This window comes from Thermobia domestica, chromosome 4 (genome assembly GCF_964235325.1).
Source record: "Thermobia domestica chromosome 4, izTheDome1.hap1.1, whole genome shotgun sequence".
Lineage (NCBI taxonomy): Eukaryota > Metazoa > Arthropoda > Insecta > Zygentoma > Lepismatidae > Thermobia > Thermobia domestica.
In genome coordinates this window covers 270,861,805-270,881,545 of record NC_137457.1, presented here as the reverse complement: position 1 = coordinate 270,881,545, position 19,741 = coordinate 270,861,805, and the positions used below count along the sequence as shown (strand labels likewise).

The 19,741-nt window shown below is 32.2% G+C and overlaps 1 long non-coding RNA gene across 1 annotated transcript; it reads left to right on the top strand.

The window, feature by feature from the left end:
* The first annotated feature begins 5,851 nt into the window (after positions 1-5,851).
* Positions 5,852-16,246, top strand: LOC145683508 (uncharacterized). Its single transcript, XR_014131128.1, has 3 exons — positions 5,852-5,974; positions 8,069-8,170; positions 16,216-16,246. It is a non-coding gene; the product is annotated as an uncharacterized LOC145683508 (long non-coding RNA).
* The last annotated feature ends 3,495 nt before the right edge of the window (positions 16,247-19,741 follow it).

Sequence of the window (19,741 nt, the reverse complement as noted above, 5' to 3'; positions counted from 1 at the left end):
CAAATGCTAAGGTTCTACTATATAAAATAAGGAACCCATGATTATAGATTCTGCCCATGATTATAGATTTATATCATAATGATCTTCAATTTGGAACTCATTTAGGAGTGATAAAAATTATAGCAAAAATAGAAAACACGTTATACTTGTGAAAATATAATTGAGAACATTAAAATTTATGTGACCTCTTGTGAATTTTTCCTAAAACCAAAATCTATTAATATTTTTCCGAGAATTGTTTCGTCCTCTGAAACAAATAACATGGTTAAAGCTTAATTGCTTATCAAGGTCAAAATTCATTGGTACGAAGTAAATTAGGACGTTACATGTTAATATTGAAACGTTGTCCCAAACTTTTGGGTATATTCATTGTATGGTTCACAAGAATGCATCAATGTTTACTTTTCAGGTTTTTGGTATGTTTTGCATAGCTTGGGAATCCAGGATTGTAGATTGTCACTTAATTATGCTGCTTCATGTTTATGAGAACAAAGTATTCAAGGATCGCATCAAAATCTATGTGCGTAACAAGCAAGAGCAGTGGGAAATGATGCTGGAAAGATTGCATTTTCTTTAATAATTTTCTTTCCGAAGACACCAAAGTATCTTCTATGGAATTAAAGTAAATTATAACATTAACGACCCACTTGATTTTAAATGGAAAATTGATGAAAAAATTGAATCCAAATTGGAAACTATTGCAAGTAGAGGTATGAAATGTAAAATGGGAATCGAATTGTTTCAAGCTCTTATATGATAAGAATAGGACACCGTCAGATTTTGAGATAAAGTCTTTAAGTTCTAATAAAATCTCAGACTAAGTCATCTCTAGTTTATAAAATTCATTTACGTTTAGATGGGTGGAACTATAGATACTGATCAAATACTTCCCCCTATTACTTTATTGCTTTGACATATCATAGATGATCGATGTTAACTTGAGTCCTGCATTTTAAATATAAACATTTTGTGAATCTCGGTCAGTAAGGTAAATTTAATGGTTGTATGGATCATTAATTTTATAACACATGACTATTTTAACATATTCTTTTTTCTGATCTTAAAATTCTGGCCATTGTACATACAATATATATATATATATATATATATATATATATATATATATATATATATATATATATATATATACGTGTGTACTTACCGCTACACCGTACTATTTCTTTTTTCTGTAAACCTTCTCTGTGTTCTTCTGCTCCTCTAGTATTTCTTCATAGGGATATGAGACATTTAGCTCCCTTCTTCGAAAAAGAGGGAGAAAATAAATCTAGTTAAAATGTCATTTCTATCTGTTATAACTGTCTGCCTGTTCTATCTGTTATTCGTCACCATTATTACACTGTCATATTGTTTTCCGTAACACAATGTCATTATCAAGGTATGTAGAACGATCAATTCTGTGGCATTTCGTTTGTGGGACTACACTTTAGTATTGTTTTTCGTAACACAATGTCATTATCAAGGTATGTAGAAAGATCGATTCTATGGAATTTCATTGTTCCTTTTTATATGGCAGATTAGGGTTTATTATATTTATTATTTCTATGAGTTTATTGTATTAATTACTTTGAATTACGTATTAGCAATAACACATGCAAAGGTGTTTGGTTAACACTATGGATTTCTGATACCTATCTAATACTAATACCCTTTTATAGTATGATTGTCTTGTATTAAGAAAATGTGTTATTTTATAATTGTTCAGTCATTTAGGGAAATCATAGTATGTGGTATGATTCTCCGTAGTCTTTACCAATACTATATTCAGATTGTCTGAATTTAATTGTAGCCATTAATATCTGATGGTTCGTTGAACACTGCTTTCGAGCTTTGTTGCTATGGGTTATCGTTTTACACATTAGGTTCTTTGTTACGGTGCTATTCTTATGTAGGTGTGACTCAAAATTCAATTTATTACATTGTGATTTTTCTTTAGTATTTTAAAGAAATGTATAGAAATTTACTTATGGAATTTTGGTACTTGGTGTAAATGTAACGTATATACATATAATTAATAATATATGCTACTGCTGTCAGGTGGCAATTCTAATGGCTTCGAGCCATCGTCATCTATGACAAAATCAAAAACCAAGAAGTCTACATATCTTACGGGAGCAACTTTTCGTACTAAGGAGTTCTATTTAAAACGGGTGTTAATATTTCTACAACATTTTGTGGATACAATATAGTTCATTAGTCTATTTTTTATTGATTGAAATTATTGAACTGAAAAGACATTGGAAAATAGTGTAGGTTTATATTCTTAACTTTCTGTCAGCATTAGACCGATAAGTTTGGCCATACATCCTACATGATTAAACGGAAAACTTTAAGCCCGTCTCACACGGATCTGAACTAAGGCCTCATCCCAGGCTACAACTTAACAGTGTTGCTTAACTCAAACTTCCATACAATTTCTTTTATCCTGAGGTAATGCAGTGGTCTCAGACGATCCTTAAAACTAAGTAGGTTTTACCAGCAGAGCCCCTTGTGGTCGCTGTATTAAAACAAACGAAAAACGTGTTGCGCAATTCGTAATTATTATTGTTTTTCTATTTCACGATATGAGTTTATCTGAAAAGGATGAAATAGTCATAGGAGCGATATCTGCTCTGTTGCTGACACAAAGTCCGCCCTCCCCTACCTCAAAAACACGAGGGAGAGAGAGAGAAAGAAAGAGTAAAGAGGAGCTGGTGGACCAGGGAGTGAATTTTTGCCGCAATAATGGCCAGGAAAGCACCGTATTTTCAATGGTAAATAATCTACTACTTACAAATCCTCGTTCTTACAAAAAAAAAACTACAGAATGGATTATTCAGTTCCATACCCTATTGAAATTAGTAGCTCCGAAAATTCAGCAGCAAGATACGAACATGAGGGAGTCTGTATCAGCTGAAAAACGGTCTGTAGGTCCTTGGATCCACCAGATTGTACAACTGAAAATCAAATGATTCATCCAAGTATGTAAATGAGGGCAGTTATCAGGCGCGCAAAGCTAAAATAAAGAAGAAAGAGCAATTTTCTAATATAGGTACTGAGTGCATCCTCTCAGCTCAGTACAAACATAGCCCATAAAGTAAAGTTATACCCACCGGGAACCCATCTCATGCACTACACCTGGAATTTTTGTATTGTGTCAGCATTGTAGAACTGTTCCCTAAAATTTCACAAAAGCCACATAACACTGATGACAATTAATTCTCATTGTTTCTGTTTTTGGGCACTGGTTTACTTTTGGCGCATCACATCTGAATTTTGTGTTTACAAGTGTAGGATTACTAGTCTAAAATTATTACCGGTGTTTTACGGCGGATAAAATAAATGAGTTGATATGAAAGATGTCTGTGTAGAAACTATTTTCCACCGGCAATGAATTTCTGCACAGTTTACAGAAGTTGTACTTCGTTTACAAGTGGAATGCACTTTCGCTGACACGCCTGTTCCCTTCAGACGCACCACCTCGCTAACTCTTGGGCTCTACAGCTTCGCTCTGCTATTACTTGGTTAGATACCATTCGTGCTTTTTAGTGGTGGCCTAGCGCAGATTGTTTTGTACTTTTTGGGCTGTAGTTTTTATGCATGCATCCGGACGCTGTATTTATACGCAAATCGTAAAAGAATTATAATTTTTCAACAATTCCTTATGATACCCCCTTGAATTTTAACTATGCCATGTGAATATTTTCATGTCGTCCAGCATAAATCATTTAGAAAACAACAAGAAGCTAATTAGTGAAAGAATTCTAATTTTTGAACAATTATTTCGAGTGGTGTGCCAAAAGTAAACCTGCACGCTTTTTTAACATGTTACATTTTTTAGTATACAAATTGCACAGTACTCACCTATTTTTATTCTTTTAAAAGATGTAATTACGTTTGTCCACAGTTGTAGTGTTGGGGCGGATACCATCACTGCATACCTCCTCTAAGGTATTTATTCTTGCATTTTTTTAAATAATATAAATCGTGCTACAATAAATCATATTTTTCGTATGACTATTAATACTATTTCTGCTTCTCTTGTCCAGGCAGCATTGTTTTGAAATTACAGCGAGAAATAAAGTTAAATGTCGTCAGGCGCTAGATGAAAATAGAAACTGCTTCTATTTCTTCCAAGTCAGGATCCAAATAAGGACAGCAAAAAATTTCAACTTGAACTAGGGGCAAGTTACTTCTCACTCGATTGTTAAGTAAGATCGTGAATTTTAGATCGTGAATCGCAGCCCTACTTCAGTCCCGTCTGAGACAGGCTTAAGTATACAATGTTATAAAATTAATTTTTATTTTTTTTTATTTTTATTTTTTGCTACTTTTATCCTTGTTTTGTTTTTACTGAGTTATATTTTTCTCACAAACAGTCCTCGCCTTTCCGTTAGTTGAGTCTTTGTCTGATTATATCAAGGCATTTTTAGTTCTTAACCAATGCTAATGGTCTATTGAAGTATTGTGGGTTTAATTTGCTATAACCCGTTAAGGATATATAATAAACATCTTTATTAAGAAATGATACTTTTATCGCATTTCATGAAGTTACATTGTTGTTGCAGTATCGAGAAACTTTTTTACATTCATGGTTCTAGGTGATTGGTATATTGTATTTTTCACTTTTATTAAAGTGTTTTGCAAAATATAAAATATTCTCAGAAAACATAACTTTCTGAAATAATCCTTAATCAAAAATAGTATTAAAATATCAAGTCGCATGATAATACATTAATAAGTGTTATATTTTTTTTTAATTTACAGACCTGACCAATTGTAATATATGTATGAAAATCAGATTAATAATTAATACTTCATGTCTGTCTCCCGGACTTATATGTGCTGTTAATTTATTAGAACAACATAATTATTTTACCCGATGTCAAGCACACAGTGTGATTGATAATATTCTATGAGGTCACAATTGCTACTAATTTAGCACTACCACCAAAAATTGTCGTTCTGTTCAGTGGTTATTCTCTCCGTTGTCATGATAGGATCAAAATGCTATAAAAGTTACGATTAACAATGTTGTACTTGCTGCTAACAAATCCGAAACAAATGGAAAATGTTCTCGACTATCCATTGTGTCTTTGTTGCTACTACGTCAATTATCATTTCATATGTTTTATCAAGTAAAGTGCTAAAAATCTAAAGAAAACTTGATTTATATTTACTTTGCATTTACCTTACATTTAGGTTGTGGTTACAAGAGTATATTAAGATTCCTAGTGAAAAGTTTACCGGCAAAATGACATATACTTGATTTACAAATTCACAATTTATCCGAACTTCTATGGCACATAATGCTTAATATTGCTTCAAGTAAGAAGAATAGAATATATTGACTTCTACCTGTTTATATACTGGTGTGGTCTAGCAGTGAGTGGAATGCTGTCTACTCATATTTACATTGTTTGATATGAACTGATATATTAATTTCGTTTACTTGAATTAAACTAGTTTCAGAATGTTGTTAGTGAAGAAGAAAAGAAAGGGAAGAAGAAAATGCTAGTGTTAAAGTTACGAATATGAATATGTGATATGTACAAAGTAATAAGATATGAATTTAAAAAGCGAGCAAATTTGATGGCTCTCCAAATGAATGTTGTTATTTTCTCGTTAATAGATAAACTTTAAGAGCGTGTAATTTTGTTATAAAAGTTATATGGAAAAGTATGGTGTCATCATGTGTGTAAGAGAAAAGTGTAATTATTTATTGCCTGGAAAAGACGTATTGCAAAACTTTACCATTTAAAGGAACTTCTTTAAGATAAATACTCTTATTGTATTGAAAAGAATAATGAATAAAAGAATGAAAATTGCAAGAGCTTGTTTCTTTGTTGATCTTGTCCTCCAGAATTATATGTACTAATACTGTTATTCCATTGATTACGTCGAATAGTATTTGTACATAGAGTTTTTAGTTCACGAAATATCCATACCATTAGAAAGAGAATGATGAGTACCTTTGGTAAGTAAAGTCTAGTAGTATATTAAGAACATCTGTAGTGATTTTGAAATAGTTACTTTTCCTTTCAATCGTCTCTGTAATACTCGTGAAGTAGATATGAGCAAACATTGATATTCTTTCTAATTGAAAAATTTAGTTTTTTTAATCATCAAAATGTAACACAATTTAAAGATTTTTCTCAGGTTAATAGCTTCGAATTCGTGATAATCTACCGTAAGAAGTTTGTTGATAAAGTATTCATTCGTTAAGTGTTTCTATTGCACTTACTCTAAAAGTAATTAGTAGGTTAATTAAGTTTCTAGCGTAGATTCATCAGTTTAATTTAAATTATTGTTCTCTACCTTCTGCCCATCATCATGCAATATGTGATATATCGTTACGTTCTCTTCGGTAAGCTCCACCAAAGTGTTTTTAAAAATATTTTAGTGAGTAAATTAAATACAACGGATAATATAGACGTGTAAATAGTAAGCTAGAAAGTAGTGACAAAATGGTATCAAATAAATTATAAAGTGTTTCCAAATATTTTGTTATACGCTAAAAATATGAGTGCATGTCAGTCGTGATATCACAAATTGCGCACCCAAATATGTAACCTATAATCGTAGGTCTAAGACCTTGTATTATTTCATTTAATACCATTTCGTACTATACCTAATAATACTACTTGATTCACTTCTAATTTTGTACTATTTTCCATTGGTTTTAAGCGATTTACTGAGACTAAAACCAAATGTGAATGTCTTTAGCAAGGAGCCTTAACGATATATCGTTTCTTTCATGCTGATGAGTACCCGTTGATAGATTTCAGCAAATGGATAGTGAGTAAAGAGCGTGAAATCAGTTGGAATATATCAGTTATCCCACCCTCGGGACAACAGTGTAATTATCGTAAGTCAATAGGGGATTTTTCGATGTTGTCCACCACCGGTCCATCATTTGTACGTCGATGCGTCTACAGCTTTCCCCTCGGAGAAATTTCGTGAGAAATATTTCACAGAAAATATTACTTGCCACAAATATAAAGCTACTATATATTGAGTTTTATTTTCAAGGTAATACGAAAACAAGAGAAACTCGAGCTCTTGTTGCTAAACGCATTACTTCTGTTGTCAGCAATTACAGTTGGCAGAGTAATTATTATAAAGAAATTCTTATGAATATGTCTTTTCATTCTACCTATTGACTCTTCCAAGATGAGTTTCACAATTTCGATGATACAGTTTCCAGTAACATAACAATAAACATTTGTGTTTTGCCTAGCCGTCCATTCTGTGACAGCTTGTTATGAACAATTATCCGATATCGAATTCCTAACGAATTCTGAAGGAGACATATTTCTTTTGTGTGACATTGAGTGTAAAGCTAAATTTTCCTATTTATGGTAGTGAGCTTCTTTTGAAAGAAAATGAGTCCGAAAGAAAATGAAAGAAAATGAGACATTCAATGTTCTTGTTTTGTCTATCCTTTTCTCTTTAAGACTCCAATATTGAAACTAGACTTGACTTGTATTTTACAGAGTATAAAACGGATCATGAGATTTATTTTCGGTGTCGCTCAATCCATGTCATGAAATTAAAACTACTTAGTACATTTAACAATATCATTCTAATACCCATCCACAGCCAAATAGTGGTTGAAAAAGGAACACAGTTGTTCAATAAAACTTCCATTGTTTTGTACAGGATAGTGTGGATTTAAATGGCAATATTGACAGATGATATTATGGAGTTCTCTTATTCCTAACTGTAGGAACTGTTACCTTCATTTGGATTTGCAAAATGATGTTTGTTGCAATGTTATTTATAGACATATCTATATATCACATCCACAGAAAAGAGTAAAAATAACTTACTTATCATTACACTTGTTAGATTGAAATATGAAGAGTAAACTGAAACCTCGTTTTGTTACATAAAGCAATGATAGTAAAGTGTAAATTGGACATTGAAATTCGAAATAACAAAAAACTTAATTTGCTTGAAGCAAACTTAGAATTAAACTGCTGTTACAGTTATGTAAATCGATTTATATATAACTTCGATATAAAAAGATATTTATATACTAATCACACTACATTATATTTCTTTTCAGATTTTCATATCACAATATTAAGATGCCTATTATTTTCTTTCATTGTGATGAACTCTATTCAGAAAGAAATTCCATCACGCAGCAGAACTTCAGGTTCTTTCAGTGAGTTAATAATGTGTTCTGCTAAAATATTATACAGAATTTCTATTTTCAGAATATTTTGAGTAGTTAAAGCAAATGAATTTAGTGTATATCTTTGAAATCATAAATTACATTTCGTATAAGACTTAAAGAAATATTCATTTTATGCGGCATTGGAACATTTATTTCCTCAATGTAATAGTAGTCCAAAGTTCCTCTTCATTATGATTTGTAAGTATCAAATACTTTACGCTGCTTTTTACAAGTTCATTACGTAACATAAATAATATGGACACTTTCATAGTGATGTACACTTTCTGAATTGATCATCTTGCCTCTGTATTCGCAAACAGCAATGTAGTCCTCTCTGGTTGAGTATTATGAGCTATGTGATTATAGTTATGGACTTTGCTTGTAGTGGTAAACATCGAGCGTTTGTATTGGAAAGTTATTTCAAGAATAGGATATCCATCATTGTTACAATTCGGGGATTCCGCTCTGACATTGCAGTTGGCCAAGTCAAAAAATTCTAAACTAAAGAAAAAGAAAATTTAATATGCTGTTTCTGACTAACTGTTCAACGTTAGAATAGAAACCTTTAAGTAAACACCGAAGAGTTCAGACATATGAGAATACTACAACACTGAGTCAAGGCTTTACTAGACAGCTACATTAGTAAAACACTACACTGATAAGCATGATCCAAACGACGGCCAGAACTAGTACCATCTTGACGATATTTGACTGGAATGTGCGATGCAACCTGATTTTAACCATTACTCTTATTAAAACTTTGTGTTCGAGAAACTTCATGAACATGACAGTTCTGAAACGGCGAGCTGCTTGCTATAACATTTTAGCTATAGTTCCACCTGGCGTTGTGTTCACTGGTGAGGAGGCATATTTTAAATTATCAGAATCGTTAAGGACAATGACATTTTTGGTAATTACACAGTAATGCGACCAGCTACTTATACATATACATCATATTCTTTTTTACTATCCTATTGGGGAATTCTGCATTATAATCACGCAATTTTTGGGGACGAAAGACGCACGATGACAAATATGCTCAAGCAAAAAATAGAAAGTTTTGAACTTGTCTAAACACAGATTGAAATACACAGTACCTAAGATTTTACTGAGCCATATTTCATAAAGATGTTATAATTAGTTTTTCAACACCTTCAAAAGATTATAATAACTACATTAATAAGGAAGTGAGGCACCTGTTATACAGGAATGAGTCCTATATAATTTAGTGTGTCTATATTAATTTGTACTTTACTCAAGATATATAGACATTATTCTTCTTGAAAAATAAGTTATTTACTTCAAATATGCTATCTTTTTATTTCACTCGAAACATATACATATTTAACTTAAAACATTAAACATGAAAAAGTATATATTTTGTAACTCAAAGTATAACAAATTTATTATTTCTGATCCTTAACGTACACAGATAAAACAAAAATGATACAACGCAATATCAAACTATATAATAATATGATTCTACTAAATCTCACATTATAGTATTTAAACTTTATAACAGAGTGAATGCTTACAAAAAAAACACATATTAGAACTTTGACAATCTAAACTCTAATGGGTAGTAAAGCAGGTCAACATTATCGAGAAATAGGCAGAACTGTCAGAAAATCTACTAGATACACAAAGAAAAAATTTATTTTTCATATGTCATAGTCAGGGACAGATGAAACATCGGAAACATCTGGATAACAAAAAAGCAAAATATATCCTCTCTTAGGGTGGAGAAGGGTTAATGCAAGTTCTTCACTACCTGAGAATATCTTTGGGAAATATTAAAGATATGTAACCCTTTAACGCTGTTCTTGGTCTATGAGCCTCTTACTGCGTTTAAATTCACAAAAATTATTTAAGATCTATAAGTTAAAATAATTTTCTTTAAAGAAAAAATTGAAGTCGCATTTAGAAACATATGTTAAGCTATCAAGAAAGGAAACTTGTTTAGCAAACTGAGAGATAAGATATGAATAACAGACATGTCACATAAGAGTTAAAGAAATATTTTTTAGTAAATTATTTCATCAAGGAAAAATCATCTGTCATAGTATTCGTGACATTTATGAGATGTGTCATCTATGTTATATGACATTTATGAACATTATCGTCTTAATCGTAAACTACTTCCACATTGCTTATAGAATAATTTGTAAGAACACTTCCACTGCTAGATGATAAAAACTTTAAACTGCTCATCTCTTTTCTTTTCTTTTCTGAAAGATTCTTTTTCAATCAAATTTATTTACTAAATTTACTCATTTCCCTTTGTCGTTAGTTGTCGGACTTACTCTTTATTTAACTACTCCTTCGGTAATACTTAAACTACTATCAACATATTATGCAGCCTTATTGGATGTATACTCTGATTTATGTTAATCTCAAAAGAGCATAAATCACCATCATCACACATACGTTGTTTCTCTGATAAAATGTAGAATCCTATATCCCTTAACTTTTGATTAAGTTTTTTATTTCATTAGATGGATAACTACAGAACTACTTCTATGTTTTACAACATAAAATTAAATTCATAAAATATTTCGTATTTCAAAGAAGATATTGGGCCTTAGAGACGCATCTATAATTATCTTTCAAGTGAAATCAAGAAGAATGGAATTTCGTAAGTTGTCATTGTTTTCTTTTTCACAGAAATATCAGCAATACATTTTCTCCTTTATTGTTGCAGGATTTAAAAGTATAAAAACACAAGAACATTCCGTAACTCAAGCTGCTTTGCAGATTGAAGGAGAAAATTTTTCCATTATTTCTATATGAAATATATAGATATATGTTTTTGAATATATTGCCTACATAATTGTCTATCGCGAGTAGAAATTTGCTCATTTTCTAGTATTAGGAATACAAAACAGAATGCTCCAAAAGGAAAACCAGGTTATTGTCAGTAGTCCATCCAGATATGTGCACTGCTTTTGAACTTTCAGGTGGATAACGTATGAAAATAAGATATCTGATATACTCTACGAAAAATTTAAAAAAAAAGTCCACTTGTTTAAATTGCACAACTAGAAGTTGAAACTTTTCTTTCTCAAAACTACCTAGGTTTTATATTTAATAAATTGACTTTATATATATATAGGGTGGAAGGGAACAAGACCGAAAAACTTGGAGAGATGATTCTGGAGCTAAAAACAAGGGAAAAAGTTCAAATAATCGTAGGTTCAACAAGGTGGCGTTTTCAAGTAACAGTCGTGCGAGTTTCGACGGTCACCTTTTTCTAAGTGCAACATCTGCCGAACAAACAGGGATGTTGAATTCACGTTAAAATAATATAAAGAAAGTCATACCTCACCAAGATGTTGGCGCAAACAGAAAGGAGAAGAGCGAGCTGCACAAGGGGACTCCCAAACGGATGAGCGTATTTACCAAATGAGATGCAGTAGGGGTCGTGAAAATGAATAATACATACACATGTAAAGAGACCTGGTTATGTTTAACGTAGGTACTGAATGATCGATTCGAAGGTGCAAATGGGAATTCCGCTTTGCAGCGTCTAGGAGCAATATATACGACAGAATAAACTGTGAAAGAGGTTGTTTGTTTAACCGATGGTAACGGAAGAAGGGGTGCTTACTTCCCTTCCAGTCATTTTGTGTCTTACTGGTAACGGAATAATCAACAACCTCCCCGATTCCACCATTTATCTGTTTTGGACGCTGTCGGAAACAATAGTTGCGAGTGGTTCCGTCTAGTAATTAAGATATCGATTAATACACTTATCACATGTCAAACAACGGGAAACAGATCAGTAGTCATCCCGATTTATTAGAGGTTGGTAAAAGCAACAATGAACAGGGACCGGAAGACATCAAGAAATAACAGAAATATTTTTATTCAGTTATTCATATAATATGTAACCGATCTCTAGATTATTTTCCTCTTACATTCCAACTTGCTTATTTTCGGAACTCTAATTATCTAAACCAGTGCTATAAGCGAAGATATTTCTGGGAATACCTAATGCTGCTTCTGGGGGTTTGCTGGAAATGTCTGTTGACAATTCACTAAATGAAATTGAATAACTTGTCAATTTGTGACTTTTATATCTATGATTTAAAAGAATACATTGAAATTAGTAACAGTGCTATTTTACAACTTCTTCCATTTCTGTCAACATATCTGTAGGAACAGGGTTTCTCTGCATTAACATAAATTAAAAAAAGCACAGAAATGGCTTGAATCCAGAATCAGCTCTGATTCTCGCACTCTCGAAGATTCTACCAAGAATCGAAGAGTTGGTGACCCGGAAAGAAACTCAGTCATCTCATTAACACGTTAAACTTAGTTTTAGATTTTGAATTTTTAACACTGTCCTCAGTGTACAAATTATTAGGTAGGATGAGAATTTCCTCCTCAGTAGAACTGGATGTCTCCCTTATGCTTTGAAATTTCCAAATTTTTCTTTGGATGTGCATTTCGGATATCCCTATATAAATAGTTTCTTATTGGCACACTGATTGTTATTTTGATGGGTCTCTACTTTCTTTTAAACAGCGTCCGGGTACGCAATTGGATGGCGCATTATGTCTAGGGGTACAAGAGTAAAAAAGGTTGAATAGTACTGGCCTAAACAATGTACTTAAAGATTCATTGAGGGTTAGTGGTATCCTGAGTTTAGTCACCCCTAACGTCAAGATTGATCTATAGCTTATTTATATTCACATTTCACGTTCTGTGTCTTTTCAACTATTCTTTTGGAATTTCCTTTTCATCTATGACATTGATCCTGCTCAAACTGCAATAATACGATACATACGCTTGATACTCCTAGCATGTGAAAAGATCAACTGTAAATGTCTGCTGCTTCTGGAGAAAGTTTATAACTTTATACACGAATCAGTAAAACGTTACGAAATTGAATTCAATTTGATAAATACAACAGCAATAACTTGGTAAGAAATTTTATTCAAACTTAAAGTTTCTCTAAACTTTCTTTCTCGAGGGCATAAAATTAATTTTGTTCTAATATGGTTCACTCTAGCCTCTCCCTGTTTATGGGTCTGACGTAAAACTTGTAACTGACAATTGCCTTCATATTTGTGAAGTAAAGGAATTGTGTTAACCCTTGTATGCATATGCAGGGCCTCTCAGGCCCTGTGGGGTTTTATTTTCAAAGTTGTTGCAAATGAATTCAATCAATAAGCCTTGCTCATTGTCTATTCTTTTAACATTCTTTTATGCATTCATGAGTAGCTTTAGAATATTTTTTGCATTATCTGGAAAACAGTAATATTTGATTTAATTTAGTAACCCCTTAAATGCATATGCAGGGCCTGGGAGGCCCTAATGAAATAATAATGGTATGCGAATTATTTGACATACTTTTGTAAATAAAATTGGCCCTAAACGAATATGTTACTTAGTTTCATTACTTCTTTTTTATTATTATTGTACTTATTTGCAATTAGTCCTATTTATAATTGCTTATTTTATGCCCAGTAGTTAGCGCTGCAATACATATGCAAGCTTTTATCAATCGTTTGTATATAAGATTGTTTATATAATCTATCAGCCATTTATTTCCTTTGTTCGAACAATTACAGCAACAGAGTTGATGCAATAAAGTTCTAATATATATACGGCTAGTGGAAGGTGAACTACGAAGAGAGTGTGTGAGGCTGATTTTGTCCGTTTTGTAAATGAGTGTCTTGATGATAGTGTACAGTCGAACAGTAATAGTGAGGAAATTGAGGATCAAGAATCCAATAATACAGTTCATCAAGGAAGTGTAAGGGTAAGTGTAAGTGATGAACATTTCGATACGTCATCACGCTCTGAAAGCACCAGTGGGAATGAAGCTATTAGTGATTTCGATACACATTTTAGTCCAAACGACACAATTTTTAAGAAGAAAACACCTCCATCACGGACTCAAGCACATAATATAATGAAGTTTTCCCCAGGTGTTTCAAAGGGAGTGAAACGAATAAGTCCAAAAGATGCGTTTGACTGTTTCATTTCAAAGGAAATCTTGAATGGAATTTTATACTATAGAAAACGAGGGAAGAAGGGTTGCAACATTGAAACGAAAAGAGTGGAAAACTGATAGTCTGGACTAAATGAATGCTTTTCATGGCATTTCGCTACTAGTAGAAGTAGAAAAAAGCTGAGATGTGCCAATCATTGAACTGTTCATCTCTATGAAGTCAAACCAATGTTCAAAGCATTATGTCTGTCAACAGGTTTGAAGACATAAAGAAAGCCTTACGATTGACCATAAACGTACAAGGCAAATCCATTTTGAAAATGATATACTGGCACCTATTCGTTTTGTGTAGGAAATATTTCTGTGAAACTGTACAAAAGTGACTGTTCCGTGTGAAGCACTTACTGTAGATCAACAGCTAGTGCCACTTCGAGGTAGGTGTGGGTTCAATGACACGTATATTGACACGCCTCGAAAATCTTGAAGGTACGTAATAAAAATATTTTGGTTATGCGATGCTCAATCATCATATGCCGTTGATGGTTTTGTATACACAGAAAGAAAACCAAAAGAAACCAGTTGAAGAGAAATCTGGGAAGAATGTGGTAAAACACCTCTGCAAAACCGTTTCTGGAACTTCACGAAATATTACTACGGATAATGCCTTTGATAGTGTTGATCTGGCAGAGTATATGCTACACCAATGACTTACGGTTATGGAAACACTAAGGCAAAACAAACGCGACATTCCAGTTGAAATGAGAGCCTCATCTCTTTGAGGAGTAGGTTCATCAATGTTTGCATTCAAGCAAAATTTCACTATGGTCAGCCAAGTGCCAAAGAAAAAGAAGACAGTGATTTTGATAACCACCGTGCATCATGATAAGACAGTTGATGAAAATAGCCTCAAAAGAAAGACAGTGATTATAAACTATTACTACAAAACTAAATGTGGAGTTGATGTTATGGGTTAAGATGTTAGGGACTATACATGCAAAAGACAAACTAGAAGGTGACCCTTTGCTCTCTGGTCAAATATGATGGATGTGGCAGATAAATAGTCACATTGTTTTCAGGATGCAGAATCCAAATTTCTATGAAAACAAGAAAGACAATCGTCCATTATTCTTGCAGGAACTGGCAGAAAATTTAATGAGAAACCAGGTGATTCTAAGATCACAAATACCCAACTTGCCAGTAGCAACAATTAGTGTTTTGAAGATATCTGGAACTGAAAAAGAATAAGCAGGTGAAAAAATAAGATAATATGAATTTTGTCCATACAGTATTCATAGAAACAGAGCGTTGGTATGCTACTAGTGTGGCAAAAGCATTTGCAAAGAACACATAAAATGATTTGCAATTCATGCATTTTGAAGATACATTTTTTCTCAAAACTGCTAAACAATTATGTCATTTGCATACAAGAATGCCAGAAATTATATAAATATTGTTCTTTTGATTATAGTACCATTTCACACAGGTGTGTTTAGAATTTTAAAATAAACTAGAACATTATGAAGTGTATGAGTAAACTGACAAATGTATATTTGAAGAAAATATATTGTTACAGTGTATTTTATGTATTTTCTACTAATTGTAATAAATATAAAATAATTGTAAACGTTGTTTTAAAACTTGTATATTTATGAAAATGCGCGTTGTTGGTCTATTGTGTAATAAATTAAGCTAAAATAAGGCTGCAAGTAGTAATTTGCATCAAATTTCAAATAGAACCCTTTAAATAACATACAGGGCCTCGGAGGCCCTGCATATGCATTAGCGTATATTTACTGAACCATGCGGACAAGGGTTAACATTTGTGTATATTATCTTCCAGTAATTTAACTTAAAATATTACAAATTAATTTTATAATTACGAAGTTCCGAAGAAGCATATAGCAAGCTCTTTATTGTTAAATATTATTTTGCCAATAACGCTCAAATCATCTGATAACAGAATTTATCTATTCATTAGCAATCGTATTTTGTTTCCAGATATATTCATTACATGTTGAACATGAATGTAACTGTTCTCTTTTTCTGAAAGAAATGCATTTCCATATTTCCATAGGACTTTGTTCTGATGATACTGCATGTCGCGGAAACGGTAAGGTCTGCATAATGATTGAAGATATGATGATGTGCGTTGTAAGTAACTTGAAATATTATGTTTGGTTCTCAACTTATATTTAATTTTATTGAACAAAAAAATATAATATTTTAGAAATATAATGCTTTTTAATTTGTTTTTAAAAAAATCAAATCTTAATTATATTAACCATAGATGTTCCCTAAAACCAAACTTTAATTTTACTTTAAATTAAATTACATGTTCACAAACACTTACTTCGCCGTTTTCATGTTGTTCGTTTGAAAGTCATAATATTGCCAGTATAAGATATAACCATTCAATATAAATGTTAAGTAGATTTCATTTCTCATTCCTAATATACGTTAGATATCCAAACTGCGTTGATTCAATATTTAAACAGGAAATAATATATCTACAAATACTTTCTATAATAGATGAACAGTGTGAGAGATCATTCCTTGGATACTTAATGCGTATCAAGAACAGTTTTTTAGCCGTCTCCTACAATTATTGCTGTAAATAAATCAACATAGAAAACAGCAGTTATATACCTAGTCTTACTACCCTCGGCTTCACTAGAAGAACAAGTTGAAATGAATTGTATTTGTAAGACTTGGAATTCATACCCAGAGCCTCCTTTCAACGTTTTCGCTCAAACACTAGAGCCGAAAGTGGTATTTATTTATATCCTTTCTGTTGCAAATATAGGAGTAGAAATGAAGTCTAAAAAGGAACATAGTATTTCAATTCCTTTACCGATATTCACTATGGCAATCAGTACTCGGAAACGAAACAGTTGGTTTTTACAATTTCAGTTTGTATAATGAGAGAAGGATCAAAATAAGGACTATACTTGGAATCATTTTTCTCAGTGTGTGGGCGAAACTATGGACATTCAGATGAACCTAGTAGTTCCGTAAGACTTCCGATATTTATGCATAGCATTGCATATTATGTTCCTATTTATTAATCTGGTAAAATCTACCGGGCTACATTACATTCTAATATGTCATTAACAAGTCACGCGATGGTACTTTTAGTATCTACAAGAAAAATAGGCATTCTATTATAGAATTCACACTTTCAGTAACATCCACAGGATGAGAAATTCTCATAAGTTACTCCTGTGACTTCAGAAGTAAGTCACTGTTTTCAAGTTACATCTTCTATTTTCAAATCGACTTACACGTTCCAAATATCGTACCTATATAGAGGAGAGGTGGGTAAAATGTTCCCTTCTGGCAAAATGATAACTTACCCCTACAGCGGAAACTGGTGGCACTGAATGTCGCATCACGTGGTTATTACGTCACACAAAACAAGCTGTCCTTGTTCATTAGATATATTTGGATGAGAAACGTTTTATTAGTCATCCAGACGAAAAAAATACCATCTTCGTAATATTGTTTATAAGATAAGTGATATTTTTGCTGTATTTGTACTAACACATACCTTATAATATAAATGATTTTACCATATTATTATTCAATTTTCTTCGGAATATTTTTGCCGTTTTTGTTTATTTGACTCAAGATAATCCAGATGAACATGATAAAGACATTCTTGGAGATAGGCCTACTTTAAGTGATTCCAGCAAAATCCATAGAACCTTCTAGACTTGCTCCCTGGAAGCTGCTGTTCCAAAATTAGAGGAATATAAAAAGAAGATAATGAGTTTTAAGCAAAAAAGTTTCAAGGAGCAAAAGAGAAATATCAAATATCATGTGCTTCTGATGAAGAATCCATGACAGATACCGAGTGTATCTATTGTCATGACTTATATTCAAAGTCTGCAGGAGGTGAGTTTTGGATAATGTGTCAGCAGTTCCAAGAATGGTCCTAGGATCATTGTGCTGGTGTCGATGAAGATTTCTTTGTGTGTGGCATGTGTTCTGCTACTTAGGCTACAAGAAGGCTGATCTCTCAAACAACATAACAGAACTAAGTGTTCAAGAAACGTTTTCTATATTGAACAACATATTATCCTCCTTAACAAACTATAAATACTATTATTACTAACATTGTTTTATACAGTATTACTACACCCTGTACTCCATTTTTTTTAGAAAATATAATCATTTTTGTAAGTTCAAAAGATTTTTCTATTATTTTCAATGGAGGGATCATTTTACCCACCCCTTAGGTAAAATTATCCTTTCGCAATACGTTCAATTTTTTGTCAAAATAAAATCAAAGATATTTATTGACAATGTTGTAAATTGCCAATTAGAAACCGGAGATAACACCGTACCCTACCAACACAATTACCACAAATATATCGTTAGAGCTAAGATTTGGAGGCCAATTAGTCTTAAGAGGGTCATTTTCTCTACCTTTCTCCTATTCTTTGCCTGTCAATTGTTGATATACAACATAGTATACAAGACGTAAATTTACCTAAGAAGTGACTAACTCTATATCGATGTTTTATAATTAATATTTTATATTGTAAGTAATAAAATTTAAAAATATTGATTAATTTAGGATTCAGAAAGTAAAACTACGGATAATCACAGGCTTGTAAAGATTTGTATCAATAAATAGTTATCGATACTTTCCGATAACCAATAAATACTTAAGTTATATGTTAATTTCAGAAACATTTGTGCAAATGCTATATTCATTTAAATTTAAGAAACATCAAAGGCATGATAATCGAGTGACACACCTATTATGACAAACATTCATACTTACTTAGATATTCGTCGAGAGACAACGTTTAACCACATTTAAAAGTGCTTAGTTTTTGAACTTTATTAAATTTATCATTTATCTGGAATGATTTCCTATGTACGATTTATTTTTAATGAATATACAAGATATTTCCCTCTTGGCTCACTCCTCTTATATAACAACCACATGTCATAGCCAGTTTCAAATTAGCAAATACCTAGATCACCAGAGCACAAATGTGTAAATTTAAGAAGCTTATTTTTTGACACTCACTTACTGTGAATATTACTGAGAGTTAACTTGACAATTAGCAGGTTTGCAACCCACTGGTATTGAGTGACTAAAAGCTCTTTGATGGATAATTCTCAATAATGAGATGATTTTTCTCTTTTCGGGTTCAACAGCTGGGGGATAGACAGCATGGTCAAAATACAGGAAATCGTAAAAACTTTTTTTAATTGATACGAATCCTTTTTCCTCTTCTTTCTTTTCAAGAAACTATTTCAGTTCTTCTATTTGTCCTAACCCGTCCTTGTCATTTTCTTAAACATCCTTCAATTCACACAGTACGTCAACATCTACGTTTGGTGACCCAACCTAAAATGAAAGGTTAATTCCTAATTAATTTCTGTTGTAAGCGATCATTTGTTAATATGGATTTACTGTAGAACGGCATAGTTTCAAATTTTGAATTATGTTAATTGAGCAAACAAATTGTGTTTATTAACTTTAGAATGAGTTTGTTTTCTTTTCTCTTTAATAAAATGTGTTTCGTTTCTCAACAGCATCCATCAGCTTGTAAACCAACGTGGAAAATGCAAATTAATCATCA